This window comes from Peromyscus leucopus, chromosome 8b (assembly GCF_004664715.2).
Source record: "Peromyscus leucopus breed LL Stock chromosome 8b, UCI_PerLeu_2.1, whole genome shotgun sequence".
NCBI classification, from domain to species: domain Eukaryota; kingdom Metazoa; phylum Chordata; class Mammalia; order Rodentia; family Cricetidae; genus Peromyscus; species Peromyscus leucopus.
The window spans coordinates 89,189,954-89,205,464 of NC_051086.1; the positions used below are offsets into that span (position 1 = coordinate 89,189,954).

At 49.1% G+C, this 15,511-nt stretch overlaps 1 protein-coding gene across 2 annotated transcripts in view; it reads left to right on the forward strand.

The window, feature by feature from the left end:
* The first annotated feature begins 343 nt into the window (after nt 1-343).
* Nucleotides 344-15,511, forward strand: part of Map3k14 (mitogen-activated protein kinase kinase kinase 14) — a 47,991-nt gene continuing 32,823 nt past the window's right edge. For both annotated transcript variants that reach the window (XM_028882653.2, XM_028882654.2), the window contains exon 1: nt 344-445. The gene's annotated coding sequence lies outside the window, so the exon portion shown is untranslated. The remainder of the gene's footprint in view (nt 446-15,511) is intronic.

The following is a 15,511-nucleotide window of genomic DNA, read 5'->3' on the forward strand; positions in this document are numbered from 1 at the left end:
CAGTCGCCCTTCCTTCCCGTAACCTCAAAAAGAATGCAACCCGTAAAAAGATTTGCCAGAAGCCGAGAGCGCATGTGTAGTTCCACCAACACCCTGGCCTCCTCCGCCTACTGCCCGCCGGCCCACCCAGCCATCGCCTCTAGCAACCCTGGCCGGAAACAGTATCCATTTTGGGAGATAGCCAATCGTTGCTGGAGAGCGGCTGGCAGGCCGGCCGGAGGAGACGCCTTATTGGCTTACTTGTGGGAGTGGGCGGGACCAAGGGTCGCGGTGCGGCCAAAGAAAGGAGGCGGGAAGCTCGCAAAATCGCAGCCACGGGGAGAGGCGTGGCCCTGGGCGGGGCTAGACATGGGGGCGTGGTCGGGGAGGAGCGGCTGGGGCCCCGAGCGATCGCTGGCCAGCGAAGCGCCACACTCGCTGGGTTGAGGAGAACGGCGCTCAGCCGGTAGGTGACTGGGCAGAGTCCCGAGACCTAAAGCGGGTCGCTGAGGGCTCGAGCGGGCGGGGCCGGGGCGCTTCTGAGGCCGGGGCCGGGTTGCGGCCTTGCCCTCCGCGAGGGCTGGCTGGGATGGGTGGCCGGGTGTCTGCGGTCTAAACAGCTCGCACGCGCCGCGCCACCAGCGCCACGCTCGCTACGCCGTGCTCGCCCTGGAGCTTCCAGGCCGCGCACCCACGGGTCACACGCTCGACCGGATCGCGCGCGGGGACTGCCTTCTTCCCCTTCCCCAACATCCGCCCCACTATCAGCCCCGGCTGCTAGGTGCCCCCCCAAGAGAAGGAGATTGCTCCGCCGCCCTAGCCGTGAAATGTGTTGTCTTTCGCTATGAAGTGCTTGGGGTCACTGGTGCTGGGAGCAGGAGCAGAGACTGCCCTGGACACTCAGCAGGGCAGTCCTAGTCGCCCACAGTATCCTCCCTCTTCGATGAGCTGACCCTTCTGTGTGATTCTGGGTTCTACTTTCGGTGTCTGTTTATATGTACTGGTCCCATCTTGGAAGCTCACCGTGGCTCTGGCAACTTGCAGCCACCTGTCACCAAGTAAAAAGAAACATTTGTCGGAGGCAGAGATTCCCACCTGCTTAGGAGCCTCTTCCGTGTTTATTAACTTCAGAAAAAAATCTTCCCCCACCCCTCCGTGTTCATTCACTTAAGAAAAAGCCTTTTCCTCCCCTCTAAGTTGAGATTAAAAGATGGCTCTCAGCACTAAAGGATGGATAAGTGCATGGGTTGTAAAGGAGAGGATGAGTGAAGAAAAGTTTCAAAACTCAGTGTATTAATGACTTTTTTTGTTAATTGGAGACAATGAACACTAATGACTTGGTTAAGGACTCTAAGAATGAAATTAAACCACGAGAGTGGCACCGTGACCAGTGAACTTCGGACCACTGGCACTGTGGCTAGAAACATAGTCTTTCTGAACCATGAGAGGATCCTAACATTAGTGATGCGGGACTTTGCTTAGTAACTTTCCCCTTTGAGTGGTCGGTGTGGTAAGATGGATAGAGTATTATCCAGTTGATAAGTGAAGCACCTGAACTAGGTGTGGGGGATGAGGGCGCATATACCTTGTCTGAGGCCTCAAAGCTGTGACCAAGGGTGAGTTCTCAGATCTCTGAATTAAGTCTGCATAAGATAACTATGATAGAGAAAAGAAGGAGGAAGGTCTGGGGTAATATTTTTTGCTCTTAACATGAAAGGATGGCTTTGAAGGTTCTGGACTTGCTTATGATGTGTGTGGATTTTCTCTTGTGTCTGAAGTGATGTCAAAGGCAATTCCTTTGGATCGATGCCAGCTTTCTGAGTTTTTTCAACGGCCTATAAGACGTCTTGAAAGCTAGGCATGATGGCACACACCTGTAATCCCATCACTCGGGAGGCTAAGGCAGGAGGATTACTGTGACTTTGGAGGCAGTGAGGGCTTCATAGCAAGATCCTGTCTCAGAACACCGGAAAGAAAGAAAGAAAGAAGACATCCTGATTTATTTGGAAGAGTGTGGTGAATTTCTCAGAAGATCTCATAATAATAGTTAATATGTCTGACTTTAATTTTAGAAATCAGTACCTAGCTGTACATACTCAGAAATACATCCCAGCAGTTTGTGAAATTAAGCAGTACTAGGCTTTAGGTCATTTTGCGATTGTCCCTGGGTAGAAGGAGCAGTTCTGAGGGGTTTCTGGTGTCTGTTAGAGTCTGTGGGAGCACACCACAGGGCCCTGCCAAATGAACCTTCCTCTATTAAACAAAAACGTCTGGTTTTCTCCTCAGCCTCGGCAGATAGACCTTTGGTTCCTCATTTTGGTTCTGATGAACACTGATTCCTTTGTGATCTGCTTGGAGTGTTTGTGTGAGAGAGGACAGGACTCACCCTGATTGGTTGTCCAGCCCTAGGCAACTGTTAGGAGGTTTTTTTTTTTTTTTTTTTGGTGTGAGGGTTCATCACTAGCTAGGGGCTGGTAGGAGATTGGAGGGGTGTACAGTAGATAAAAGCTTAAATCTGGGCGTGTTTGTTTGTTTAGGCCATTTTGCCCTCTCTTAAGACTTTTATGTTATCACCTTGGCCTATGAAGTCACTTTTAGGTTCCTTTTTTTTTTTTTTTTTTCTTTTTTTTTCCTGTCTCAGTGGACAGCACATGGACTTCTCCCAACAGGTGCTTCTGCCCTGGGAAGAACTAACAGGTTCATCCTGGGTGGCTTGACAGATGTTTTTTTCTGGGGAGAAAGAAGAAATCTGAAAACCAAGTTCCATCCAAGTGAAAGGTTAGCTTGCTTCACATGCAAGCAGCAGACATTTCTACTGATGGCTTCCATCATCTCAATGCTTTTTTTTTTTTCCTGGCAAAAGGTTAAAATGCAACTAAAATTCTGCTTTCATGATTAATAAGTCACTACCGCAGTTGTGTCTGATGCTTCCTGTTTGCCCCATTTTAGTATTTCAGTTAAACTGGAGGCATCTGAGCACTCTGGGCACTTTTGATGGCACCAGCATGAAGTGGGTGTGGAGAGGGGCAGTATGGAGCGAGCATCTGGGGAGCTCTAGGGATAAGTCAGCCCACTGCACACCAGGATCCCGAATAAGGGAAAGGAATGGAGTGGCGTGTCTTCACGGGTAGGGTGAGCATTTCAAGTGTGAGCACGCTGCCTTCCCTTGGTGTTGCTGACTGCAGAGGTACAGCTGTGGGGCAGAGCAGGAGAGGCCGAGTGGAAGGCAGGCAGCCCAGGAGAACGTGTGGCACTTCTCTGCAGGGTGCTGAGGGAGCGGCCTGAGTTCTGAGCTTCTCTCAACTGCCTGACTGACAGGACTAAGGGAGCTTTCCCCAGAGGCCTGAGTTCTTTTACTCATGTTTAAATTGAGGCCCCTTCCCCTCTTGCTGTTTTATTAGAGTCTTTCATCTTGAGCTCCCTGGTAGAAATCCTTTGGAATTATGTGCATAGGGAATAACTTTGCAGGCAGCCTTTCTATTTTCTTACAGTATAGAGGTAAAGATCTTTAAAATGAGGACTAAATAAAACAGACAATAACCCTTAGGAATTTGGTGTCATGGTTAGAATCTAAACCGATTTTCCTTGGCATACACTCGATCATTTTACACTGCTCACTTGCTGAAGGATGATAAGCCCCTCTCCCGAAAAAGTCAATTCTGAATGTCATTAAACCAGGGCTTCTTAATTGTTATCGCTGTTTTGTGGTTGTTGATACTGATCGTTATTAAAAGCCTGCACAAGTGTGTCTGAACAAGTGTGCCCATGCTCATTTCACAGATGTAGAAACTAAGGCAGAAGGCACAAGTGATCTGTCCAGGGATAGAGCCTGTCCATAGTGCCACCACACATCCACTGTGGCGGTTTCTGTTGTCAAACAGACCTGGGTCAGGGCCTGGTCTGCCTGTGGCTGTCTGCCTGTCTGTCTGTCTGTGGGCCCTCTAGCAAATGGGACCAGAAGTGTTTCACGGGGCTGTTTCAAGTAGAAGACAGGAGAGGATTTGTATGCTGGGCTGGGCACAGTGGCTGTCACTGCTCTTGGTCATTGCGGTGGCAGCAGCAGCAGCAGACGACTACATTGTGACTAGATCTGTCTTCTGTAAGATGATGTGAAGAAAAACTGGAGTGCCTGACAGGTCAGTCGTTTTTTTTCAGCAGGCCCTCCAAGGACTGCTTCCCTAGCCTGGATGGGTTAGCTGTCCCATCTTCCCAGTCTTAAAACAAAGCACACTATTGTATTTGTTCATTGTGTGTGCACACGTGTGGAGGTCAGGGGACAGTGTGCAGGAGTCACTTGTCTCCTTCCATCCTGTGGGTTCCAGAGAGCAAAGTCGGGTCTTCAGGCTGGGCTGCGAGCATGTCTACTCACTGAGCCATCTGGCCAGTCCCGGATTCCCTCCCTGTACTTCAGATAAGCCTAAAAAGACTTAGCCTCTGTCCAGTCAGAGTGCGTAGTCCTAAATAGGGCTTACCTGCGTGTCTCCCAGGACTCTGCTGCAAACAGAACGGGGTCTGTCTGGGAGTTCTTCACCCCCTCCCCGCTTCCCCGCTTCCCCATCCTCCATGTGGTTTAGTGGGTCCCAGCATTAACTGGGGTGAGAAAGAGAGTACTCAGAATAGAAGCCACTGAGGACTTGTTCTTTGTTTGGGGGACAAGGAGGCTACATTTGTTTGCAGGGGGTATGGTTTCCATCAGGACATGGCACCCTAACTCTTCTCCCTTAAAACTGCCTTATCTCCATAACCAGGTCTGGGGGCCCTGGATTTACAGTCAAGGATTTGCAGGTTCTGCTTCAGCTATCATGGGTTGGGGGCGGGGATTAAATTCCTTTCTCCTTAATACAAAGCAGAAAACTGACTCCCACCACACCGCCCGCCATTCTTTCTAAACAGCATTTGTTTTCTCCCGGGGAAGCTGGCTTGAGAGGCGAAGAGTCATTTCTAAAGCAAACCTAGTTTTTAGAAAAACGAAATCACCGGATGTCAAGCCTCGTGAGGAGCTTGCTCAGGTGAAAATGAAAGCAGCCGCGGCCAGGGGTGGCATTTGCCTTCCCGGCTGGAGGTGGAGGTGAAGGCAGAGCGTCTTGGACCCTGCTCAGTCACTGGCCAGCCCCACCGCCTTAGTCACTTTTCAGGCAGCTTTGTTTAGGTGAGGGGAGTACTTTCTCTGGAAGGTGAGTCAGAGGCGCAGGGGTGTAGGTAACGGGCCGTTTGTTCCCCGGCCCAGTTGCAGAGGAAGTCCCGAGCAGACCTTGTTGAAAAGCCCTCGGCCAAAGATCACCCTCATTCCAGCCCAAGGGCTAAGATTCAGGAGCAGGAAGCAGATGGGAGGCTCCTGACGCTTGCTGACTGACAGACCCATCCCCTGGTGGGTCATGTGGGCAGGGCACAGAGCCCAGGTCAGCAGTGTCACCACTCCTGAGTCCAGCCACCTTGAGGGTGGAAAATGGCCCACTTCCAGTGACAGTTCTGCGCAGCGGCAGGAGTGGAGCTTTGGCCCTGGGGAGCTGGGAAATCCCTTGGCAGAGAGCTAGAGAGAGATACACATTGTACTTGGAGATGAGAGATTTGGGGGGAACCCTCTCACCTCTGCCTTCCTTCTAGCCACCTGAGTTGGAGGCTCACAAGAGCTCCAGGGGTTGGAAAGGAAGGCCTATGGCTCTCTGGGTTTCGGGGAACTTGGGGGACCTCAAACTCATCACCTTAGTTCTCTCCACTTAGCAGGTCAGTCAGCATTTGGGCCCAGAAAAAAGCATTGGGGGAAGGCCTGAGCCGGCCTCCCCTCCCATTTTCCAGTGGTCGCAACTTCTGCTGACTCTCATTCCAGAGAGCCATCCATGATTAGTGTCCATAGATAGAGGGTCTTTCACAATGTGTCCTTGACTAGGACCCTGAGTGTTAGAGCGTGTGTCCAGGACCATCCACAAGGTGGACTTGACTGTTCAGGGCCTCAGTAGAACTGATAATCCCTTGCAAGTGTTCTGGTTCCCTGTCGCAGAGTCCTCCTGAGTTCAGAACTCAGCGCCTACCTAACAAGCCAGGTGCATCTTTGTGTCCCTGTGATCCCAGTGCTGGGGCTGGGGAGTAAAGACCGGAGGGTCCTGGGGGTCCCTGGAAGCTCGCTGGCCAGCTAGTCTAGCCAATCAGTGAGCTCCAATTTCAGTGAGAGAAAAAAAAAAAAATAAGGTGGAGAGCCATTGAGGAAAACACCTGACAGTCACCCTCTGGTGTCCACACATATCTGTACACATGAGGGGAGGGAGCCAGATATTCATTAGTATTTGTCCCCTTGTCTGCAAAAAGGTTGGCGAAGGCTGCCCAGCTGCTTGGTGGCAGAAATTCAGCTCTGCACTGCCTTGTTGCCGCTGGACCCAGGAGTTACCCCTAGTGTAGGGCTTGAATTGTGATAGACAGCTCCTCTGTTCCCCCACAGGACCTCCATCACTCTCAGGCTCCTGCAAGCTTTTCGGGCCTGGGGAGGGTGGAACCTGTGTGGCTTCTGCTCTGCTTCTGAGAAAAGGTAAACAGAAAGCTGTTTATTTGACTCTCTCCTCTACCATTAGGTTGATGTGGTCAAAAGGAGGCCAGGGTTGATAAGAAAATACAATCTAGGCAGGGTTACCAGGAAGTCTCAAAGGTTGTCTCCACCTTTAAGGCACTTTCTTCTGTCCCCAAGCAGTGTCTTACCTAACGTGGGCCTTGGGTGACGATTGATGATTGATTGTGAGGTTCCAAAGCCACTGGGCACCAAGCAGCATTTGTGTCTTTCTTCTCCAAAGAGGTGGCATGTTGCCCACAGCTTACAGGTGGCCAGGAGAGCCTGAGTAGCTGGTGTCACCCCAGCCGGACCTGTCTGGCTCCTCTCCATGAGAGGCCTCTGAGGGCAAAGCATGACGTCATATCTGGGAAGTGGCCCACTGTACGTGCAAAGAGCTCTTCTAGCTGATCCTCTGGCGACCCTGGCTGTTCTTTCCCTTTACTGACTAGTACTCTTCTGGTTGGTATTAGGAATAGCTGGGAGGCTTAGAAGGGAAGAGGAGTTACCCACCCCAAAGGAGGGTGTGATTGCCAGTTAAGATAATACCCGGAGTGCTTTGCCTGGGGGAGTTAAGGTGGGGAACAGCTCCCCAAGCCCATAAATCTCACCTGTTTTGTGCTGTGGTTTGAGAGGCAGGGATAGCTTTATAGATAGAAATGTAAGAGCGAGGTGTCTGTGTACCATCCATCCCCTGTGTAGGGCACACATGCAGGTCAGTTCAGGTGAATATTGTGTGAATCGGAGGGCCAGAGGGCTCATCTTCTCAGTCAGTCATAAATAAATGGGTCACCAGGTCAGTATTTAGGGAAGAGGTTGATGACGGTTTCTGCATCTAGCTTGCAGACTTTTTTTTTTTACACCGGGACGCAGTCAGAATCCAGTCACTGATGTGATGTTCTTCTGCAGCCGCCAGGCACGGTCCCCTGGAGCTCGCCAGTGATCGGTGTGAACACATGTGCTAACCCAGGCAGGCTCTCAGAGTCTGTGGCCTTCATCTCTTTTGTCATTTTATTTTTATTTTTTAAATTTTACTTATGTGTGTATCTCTATGTATGTAAGAGGATGGGGTATGTGTGCCACAGTGCCCACGTGGAGGTCAGAGGACAGCCTTGTGAAGTTGATTCTGTCTTTCCCCGTTACCTGGATTCAAGGATCAAACTCAGGTCACCAGATTTGTATGGCAAGTGCCTTTACCTGCTGAACCATCCTGCTGGCCCTTTTTGCTTCCTTTTTTGTCTTTTAGCCCTGGCTAACCTGTGATTCACTGTGTAGACCAGGCTGAACTTGCAGTGATCCTCCTGCCTCTGCCTCTTGAATGCTGGGATTACAGGCATGTGCTACCACACCTGGCTATTATTTCACTCCAGGAATGCTTGTAAAGAGAGTTAACTGTCAATCTCTGGTAGGTAGAACACATGGACATCTCACAGATGATGATCCAACTTAACAGTTTCTTGACCTTAGGATGCAGAAGCAATAGGCATTCACTCGAAAAGCCTCCAAACTTTTAATCTGATCTCTTCCTGAGCTAGTAATAACAAGACCATGGTGATGATGGGTACTGGCTATGGGTCATAGCTCTCTGTCAGCCTCACTGCCACGAGGGAGCATAGCCAATACTACAGAGTCTGTGTTGTTCATCTGTCGTGTTCAGTAAGCTGTGATGTTACACACAGCCCATGCATCTGACTTTACAGTGTTTCATCGTATGATGGCTTTATTGCATTATAGACCATTGAGCATCTGTTGTTAAAAACAAGTGGAACCAGGGCACTTCCGTCCAAGAACTCACCCTGGAGGGAAGGTGGATGCACCAAAAGACATGTGGGACAGAACACACAGTGCTGGGTGCCATGTAGGCCCAAATCACATGCAGACGGTTCAAGGCCTGGCCCACGACAAAAGCCTTTTGACAGCTAGGGTCAGCAATCCAGGATGATCTTTCAGGGTCATGAACAAGGAGAGGTCCTGTTTGGCTTGGTCGCCATTGTATTCCCGCTTGCTAGTCCAGCACTTGGAAAATGGTACCCACTGGGTAGAGTAGGTATTTGTCATCCAGCAGAAGTGCAGGGTGCCAGTCTATCTTCCTGTCAGGCCCTGTTGGTCTGAGTAAGAGTAAGAGAGCCTTAGGGCTCTGCCCCGTTTCCCCCACTTCACCAAGGAACCAATCTGAGGTGCTCGAGAACATTCCTCTCATCTCCCACATCCCCCACCTCAGGAGAGAGCAAAAGTGTGACCCCTGAGTGTAAGTGGACATGTCACCCACCACTCGTGTCTTCAGCTGATCACTTGGGGTAGTGTGTCAAAGAGTGTGTAGGACAGCATTTAAAAGTAGGTCATGGTCAGGGCTCCACAGAACAAGCCGTGTGTCTCTTCAGCACACCCCATCCCCCTATGTTGGAGTCTTCTGCAGAAAGCCAAGTTGTTTGGGTTTCTTGTTTATTCTGAAGTTCCTCAAATCAGTTCCTCAATTTCAGAACCAGCCACCAGTGACTACAGTGAGCTTGAAGCCTCCTCCCTCACAGGGACACTGAACCTGGCTTTCTCTTGTCCACTAAGGCCTGAAACCAGGCCCACCCGGGAAACTCACATACATAAACCCAGAAAGGAGGGTAATGGTTGTATTTCCACAGGATTGGCCATGCCTAGGGAACAGCTCCTTGATATAAATCAGTCCATAAGGTTGGGGTGGGGGAGGGAGGGAGGTTTCACAGTTCGCAACAGAATTGTTACTTATAATGATGACCTCGACTGGCAAGATCCTGAAGTACATTTTGATTTATCAAAAAAACTGGTTTGACACTCGTGTGGTGACTCATACTTGTAATCCCGGCACTCAGGAGGCTGAGATGGGAAGATGATGAGTTCAAGGCCAGCCTGGGCTACATGGCAAGACCTTGTTTCAAAATGAGCAAAGCAAAACAGAACAACAAAGGGAGGAGAGGCTGTGGTGTGACTTAGTGTGAGGCAGTAGGTAACACTGTAATCTTTGGAAACTTGAATGGTGTATACTTCAACCCCCATTTCCTGAGCATTCCTACTTAGAGGAAATGTCCTCACGCATATTTAAAGAACATTTAAAATGCTTTCGCATAACATACATAAAATATTCTGTTTACATGGACCAGAACATGATTATATGTATGCAAATGTCAACAGATGTTGAAAATACCCAAAGATAGGCAAGACAACTAATCCTAGCCCTCCTGCCGAGGTCATCGTGTATCAGCAGGCCATTCCTCATCCGTTCCCTGCTGAGACCTTGCCAGCCGGTTGCAGAGAGCTCTTTGGAGCCACCCTGTATTTACTGATGGCTCTGCCCCTGTGTTCCTCCTCCTCCTCCTCCTCTCCCTCTTCCCCCTCCTCCCCCTCCCGTCCTCCTCCTCCTTCTCCCTTGAGTATCTGTTTGAGATGTTCAGCTGACGTTGGTGCTGCTGACCAGAGACTAAGGTGGGCACTAGCTCCGCACAGGCGAACGTTTGAAACAGTTTGCATTTCTCGTCAGGGCAAAGGCTGTTCCTTTGTCACAGCTTTCATCCCTCTGCAAGCCCCACTAGTGGGATACCAGCCGGATGCCAGGCACTGAACTGTATAAATTAATCCTTGTTTCTTGCAGTGAATCCTCCAGTGAAACACTGTTGTAGTTTGAGGCTGCCTCTTTCACAGGTGACATACCAGTCTCTGATCAAATGACTTGCCCAGGCCCACGTCTCAGAATGTGGAAGGCCGGTGATTTGCACTTGGAGCCTCCATCCTGTTCTTTGTGCGAATGGCCCTTCTCTAGCCTTAATTAGTAAGTAATGTGTTGGAATAAATTACCACCAAAGGCCTTTCTGAATCTAAGAGCAATTTGGGACTCATCTATCATTTAAATAAATATAGAATAAAGGACATGTAATCCATCTATCCATTTTCTGCCCGGCTGGATTAGAAACACCTTGAGGACAAGGGCAATACCCTTAGCAAATAACTAGGATGTATGAGAACCACCTGTTTCCCTGACACCCTGGGCAGGAGAAAAAGAGAGAGCCCACTAACAGAGGGCCGCCTGGAAATTCCAGTCCCGGGAATGAGCCACTCAGGATTATCTCCCAGTCGTACAAAAAATGTGAACAAGGATGGGCTCTTTGTGGTGCTGTTTCTAAGGGAAATTTGGGAACAGAGTTCATCCATAGAGGAGTAGGTGGATAGTCTATAACAGTGAAGAAGTTCCTTGTTGGGTGATTGCAGGTATGAGCAGGGTGTGTGTGTGATAGCTGTCTCCTTCTTACACGGTGTGTGTGTGTGTGTGTGTTGTGTGTGTGTGTGTGTGTGTTAGCTATCTCCTTACACTGTGTGTGTGTGTGCGCGCGTGTGTATATGCGAGTGTGTGTGTATATATGAGTGTGTGTGTATGCGAGAGTGTGTGTGTATGTGAGTGTGTGTATGCGAGAGTGTATGTGTGTATGTGAGAGAGAGTGTGTGTATGTGTGTGTGTGTGTGTGTGTGTGTGTGTGTGTGTGTTATGTAATGACTATCTCATTACTTCTGAGTCACAACTAATAAAACTCACAGTCCCCAGGGAGAATATAAAAGATAAGGAAATGAAAACCAAAACCCGGAGAGAGGCGCTCTCATCTCCAGCCCTCTGTCCCTTTGAGTGGCCATCGGTTTGGTGTGTACCTTTGTGTCTGCATGTTTGGGGTCACCCTAAATTTACCAAGTCCCACTCCCAGACACGAAGACATGCCTCTGCAATTCTTGTTCCCTGCCAAGAGATCCTTTTTGGTTATAGCTTGTTTTCATTATGAAAGTAATGTGCTACAGGGAACGTCAGTGAGAGATCTGAGAGGAGGTCATGGCTGTCCCCTCAGAAGAACGCAGGAAGGGTGGGAAGGGACACCCCCTCCACGCCGCCGCCGCCACCACCACCGCCGTGTGTGTCTGTGTGTCTGTGTATCTGTGTTTAACCACTTGAGACTGTTGTCAATAAAAACAGACTAACTCACTGAAGAAAATGTGAGAAAATTATTAAAATACTTTTTAAAAAACTAAGACATTCATAAGTCTAACGCAAAGAGAACCTTTGTCTTGTCTGCCGGTGTCTGGATTTTTCGTTTTAAGGCAGAGTCTCCATGTCTGTGTTTTTATAAATGCTGATATGCTATAGAAGGGCTGGGGAGATGGCTGGCGGTTAAGAGCACTGGCCGCCGGAACAGAGGACCTGGCTTAGGTTCCCAGCACCCACGTGGTGACTAGCCACTGTCTGTACTGCCAGTTCCAGGGGCTCCAGCACCCTTTTCAGGCATTTCCAAGTGCCAGGCATGCAACAAGGTGAGCAGGTACACATGCAGACAGAACACCCATCCACATAAAGTTAAAAAAAAGACACACACACACGTAAATACTATTCAGGACCAGAGTTTACATATAATTCTATATACTTTTTCCTTAACATTGTCTCCAGCGATATTTGTTTATATTGTTAGTTTTTATCAACATTTTAATGGATGTGCTGTGATTTAATAAGTAATTTCCCCGTAATTAATTTTGTTCCGGCTTTTTACTGCTGCAGAAGCACTGTGAATATCTTCACTTGTACATCTCTTTATATCTCTATTTGTTTCATACCGGGATTGTATTTCGATGTGATATCTGCATAAAAAGTGGCTGTCGTCTCGTATCATGCATTACTGTCTCCGGAACTTTCGACTGTGCTATGGCATTGGATGAGTAAAAGTGAATGGGGGTGTGTTTAAAAGTCAGAGTGAAGGGGAGGAAAGAGACGGGTGGGTGCTGTGGCTTGTCAGCGGCTTCCTGGAAGTGGAAGGCCTGAGCTTAGTCTGAACAGGACAAGCAGGAAGTGCCAGGTGGCCCACACAGGAAGGCCCACTGGGAGACCTGTTGGGCTCAGTAGCTAGAAGGTTGGGGAGAGTTTGGAGCAGCCAGAGCCACACCCCGTGTTTAGGGAAACAGTGGTCAGATAGATTATAGACCACAGACTTGGGACTGGACCCGTAAGCACTGCAGAACGAGCAGATGTCTTTCGGCCTGAGGTTGTCTAAAGGACATGGCGTTTTACGATGAGCTCAGCCCAGTGGGGATGGGCCGAGGTCAGGGACAGGATGGAAGTGGCTGAGACCTACACCAATAGAATAGATACGGGTGGCTGCCCTTAGATCCCGAGGGCCCTTGAGGGCGTTGGTGTTTCCTCAGGCCCTGGGCCAGCCAGGGCTGCCAAACATGTGGTGGGGACCGGAGGGTTATAATAGGCTCAAGCCCACAAATTCTCTTAAACCGCCATTGTCTGTGGAATTGGCAGTAAGGCTGAATCGTTGTGGGCATGTGAGACTTCTTTTTTATATTATCGATCTGTAAAATTTTAATGATTAATGAACCTTCACATTTCATATCTTCATTAATGGGAAATGCACAAAAGAAATCTCCCTCTAGGGAGCAGGTATCAAGCTAGCCAAGGAGACGGGTTCAGGATCCTTCCAGTTCAGTTTCACCCAGAGTACCCAAGTACAGCTTCAGGCGTCGCCCTCCTTGCTAGTGGTCACCTGCCCCGTGTCCCTTGGAAAAGAATTCAGCAAGCCTTCCCGAGCCCTGTAACTTTTACCAGTGATAGTTGCCCAGCAGCTACTGTCTGCCCTCTCCCAGAGTCCTCCAGCTGGAACCCTGTCCCCAAGAATGAGAGGGAATGGAGGTTTATAGCCTCACTCTCCTGGGAATTGGGCGGTGGGGTAAAGGAGGACCAACTTCATTTTCATGATCTGGTTCCGAACTTCATCCCATCTCGGCTGCTGCGGCTGTGACGTCAGCTTACCCACCAGCTGCTTAAGGAGTTTGTGATGTCTACAGAGACTCACCTCTGGATTGCATCTTCCTGGGCCCTCCTCACTTGGAGTAGTGTGTGTGTGTGTGTGTGTGTGCGCGCCCGTAAATATACAATATATGTGCATGTTTGTGTGGAGGCCTGAGATCTGATATTGTTCCTCAGGAGTCACCCACACTTACTACTTTTTATTATATTTTTGTTTACTCAGGCCACAGAGTGGGTGTGGAGGTCAGAGGGCAGCGTAGAGTCATTTCTCTCCTACCATCTGGCCTAGTGGCAGGCACCTTTACCTGCTGAGCCATCTCTCAGCCAGCTCAGTTTTTGAGGCTCACACTCGAGTCCTCCGGCAAGGCCCATCAGCGAGTGTTTTATCAGCTGGCATCTCCTTAACTTTTCACATCGCCTTTCCCTTAAGCAATTCTTGTTCACCCACAGAAGCCTCTCCTGACTGCCGCAGCTGCTCTGGGTTTCCCTGTGTGCCCCACGGCATGTCCTCTGTGTGTCCTTGAACTCCTGGGTTGTGTGTACTTTTCTGACTGCCTAACTGTTTTCCCAGCATACTGTGAGCCCCTCCAAGGACAGTGTCGTCTTCCCCAGGGTCGTCCCAGCACCCAGGGCAGAGCACCCAGCATAAGCACTGTGTATGCCCAGGGCCTTCTCAGCTCTACAGGAGGACAGGACTGATCACAGAGCCCTTATTCATCAAAAGTCTCCTCTGTCTCCAGGCACTGGCTCTCAGAGTCTTTACAGGGTCTGTGAGAGACTGCTGTGCTGTGTGCTCTGAGCTCTATATCTGATGTGAGAATCACATGGTTCGGGGTTTTTTGGTTGGTTGGTTGATTGGTTGCTTTGGTTTTGGTGTTTTGTTTTGGAGTTGGTATTTGTTTATTTGTTTGTTTGTTTGTTTATTGTGGAGACCAAGCCTCTCTATCCCTGGCTGTCCTGGAACTCACTCTGTAGCCCAGGCTGGCCTTGAACTCAGAGATTCGCCTCCCTCTGCCTCCCAAGTGCTGGGATTAAAGGTGTACGCCACCGCTACCCAGCAGGTATATCTGTTTTTATGGAAGTTATTCTTAAACTTTAATGTACATTCATAACTGTAATTTTTAATGAAATGTACACATTTTCACAAGTAAATTTTCCCCCAAAGACAGAGTTTTATTCTTCTTCCTCTTTAGATTGAGCTGTTTTCCTCTCTGTGTGTGAGTGTTTTGCCTGTGTATGTCTTTGCACTACATCTGTGCCCAGTGCCCACGGAGGTGAGAGGAGGGCATTGGCTCCCCTGGAACTGAAGTTACGGATGTTGTGAACTACTTTGTGGGTGCTGGGAACTGCACCAGGTCCCCTGGAAGAGTGGGCAGTGCTCTTAACTACTGAGCATCTCTCCAGCCCCTTGAACTGATTTTTTTACACAAAATTGTTAATTAAGTTGACCAACATATTACATTGATTCCTGTGCCCGCTGTTATTTCTTAGTTCCATGTCCCTTTTTCTGGTTTATATTTCTTCTTTCCAAAGCATATCCTTCAGTGGTTCTTTGAGCAACGATAATATGTTACTTGGAATTCTTGTTTATGTACATACATGTTGCGTGTAGATTTCTAAACATTTTTAAAAGGAAAATGAAAGGACCTATTAAAACCCATCAACTTAAAAATTCTAAGACCTGGCAGCATGTAGCTGCCTAGAAGGCTGACTTATTTGTTGCGGTTTCAGCACTTACCGACTGGACACGCCCTCCCCAATTCTTAATTCTTAAGCTTCTTGCCCTCAAGGGCTGAGAAATAGACCAAATACAGAACAGAAATAGCACTAGCCTTGTAGCCAGTTAATACCTCTCCATTCCTGGATTCAGCAAGAGCTGATGATCCTTGAGTGCCAGGGGAGTGGGCCAAGAATATCGTCTTTTGAGTCCTAAGCCCAGGGCCTGTTCTCTGGTTGTCCATATTGAGCCTCATCTGCTCCAGCAGCTGACTTACCTCTCAGCCTTAGTTTCTTCATCTGCCAAATGGGAACAAGAAGAGCAACCTTGTAACTGTTAGGTGCATCAGCAGTGCAGAAAAAGCACCCGGCCCGGTGCCCACACAGACATGTGTGAGCGGTTTCAGCTGTTGTATCCCCTTAGCTGAGTGGACACTTGCTGAATGAATGCAGGGGACCACTGTAAATGGTTC